Source organism: Oncorhynchus keta, unplaced genomic scaffold, assembly GCF_023373465.1.
Source record: "Oncorhynchus keta strain PuntledgeMale-10-30-2019 unplaced genomic scaffold, Oket_V2 Un_contig_9228_pilon_pilon, whole genome shotgun sequence".
Taxonomy (NCBI): Eukaryota; Metazoa; Chordata; class Actinopteri; order Salmoniformes; family Salmonidae; genus Oncorhynchus; species Oncorhynchus keta.
The window spans coordinates 7,501-9,109 of record NW_026290441.1 but is presented as its reverse complement, the minus strand read 5'-3'; the positions used below and the strand labels follow the sequence as shown (position 1 = coordinate 9,109).

Below are 1,609 nucleotides of genomic sequence, written 5' to 3'. Positions count from 1 at the left end.
TGGCTCTCAAGAGAAGACAGGCTATGTGCTCACTGCCCACAAAATGAGGTGGAAACTGAGCTGCACTTCCTAACCTCTTGCCCAATGTATGACCATATTAGAGACACATATTTCCCTCAGATTACACAGATTCACAAAGAATTTGAAAACAAATCCAATTTTGATAAACTCCCATATTTACTGGGTGAAATACCACAGTGTGACATCACAGCAGCAAGATCTGTGACCTGTTGTACTTTATCCATTAGAGAGAGATCTGTCTTCCTACCTCTTCAGTGAGACAGACAGACAGACTGTATCACCTCTGTAAGCCAAATATTCTTTAGCCTCCTGAGGTTGAAGAGGCCCTGTTGCGCCTTCTTCACCACACTGTCTGTGTGGGTGGGTCATTTCAGTTTGTCAGTGTTGTGTACGCCAAGGAACTTGAAGCTTTCATTCTTCTCCACTGCGGCCCCAACAGATGTAGATAGGGTGGTGCCCCCTCTGCTGTTTCCTGAAATCCACAATCATTTCCTTTGTTTTGTTGACGTTGAGTGAGAGGTTGTTTTCCAGGCACCACACTCCCAGAGCCCTCACCTCCTCCATTGGCAGTCTCGTTATCATTGGTAATCAAGCCTACTACTGTTTTCATCTACAAACCTGATGATTGAGTTGGAGGCGTGCTTGGCCACGCAGTCATGGGTGAACAGGGAGTACAGGAGGGGGCTGAGCACGCACCCTTGTGGGGCCCCAGTGTTGAGGATCAGCGGAGTGGTGGTGATGTTTCCTACCTTCACCACCTGGGTGGGAACCATGGCTACTGTACTTGGGAACCATGGCTACTGTATTTGGGAACCATGGCTACTGTACTTGGGAACCATGGCTACTGTATTTGGGAACCATGGCTACTGTATTTGGGATCCATGGCTACTGTATTTGGTATTCATCACTTATTGGTGTTACATTAATTGTGGTAACACTTCATTCAGCTGGAGAAGGTTGATATACATTGTAGTGGTTATATAGAGATTCTAGACTGTCAGAAGGTTGATATACCCTCTAGTGGTTATATAGAGATTCTAGACTGTCAGAAGGTTGATATACCCTCTAGTGGTTATATAGAGATTCTAGACTGTCAGAAGGTTGATATACCCTCTAGTGGTTATATAGAGATTCTAGACTGTCAGAAGGTTGATATACCCTCTAGTGGTTATATAGAGATTCTAGACTGTCAGAAGGTTGATATACCCTCTAGTGGTTATATAGAGATTCTAGACTGTCAGAAGGTTGATATACCCTCTAGTGGTTATATAGAGATTCTAGACTGTCAGAAGGTTGATATACCCTCTAGTGGTTATATAGAGATTCTAGACTGTCAGAAGGTTGATATACCCTCTAGTGGTTATATAGAGATTCTAGACTGTCAGAAGGTTGATATACCCTCTAGTGGTTATATAGAGATTCTAGACTATCAGAAGGTTGATATACCCTCTAGTGGTTATATAGAGATTCTAGACTGTCAGAAGGTTGATATACCCTCTAGTGGTTATATAGAGATTCTAGACTGTCAGAAGGTTGATATACCCTCTAGTGGTTATATAGAGATTCTAGACTGTCAGAAGGTTGATAT

At 43.0% G+C, this 1,609-nt stretch overlaps 1 long non-coding RNA gene across 1 annotated transcript in view; it reads left to right on the top strand.

The window, feature by feature from the left end:
* The first annotated feature begins 1,008 nt into the window (after positions 1 to 1,008).
* LOC127927051 (uncharacterized) overlaps positions 1,009 to 1,609 on the top strand; it is a 1,825-nt gene continuing 1,224 nt past the window's right edge. The window contains exons 1-2 of the long non-coding RNA XR_008126005.1: positions 1,009 to 1,409; positions 1,458 to 1,601. This is a non-coding gene — a long non-coding RNA (uncharacterized LOC127927051). The remainder of the gene's footprint in view (positions 1,410 to 1,457; positions 1,602 to 1,609) is intronic.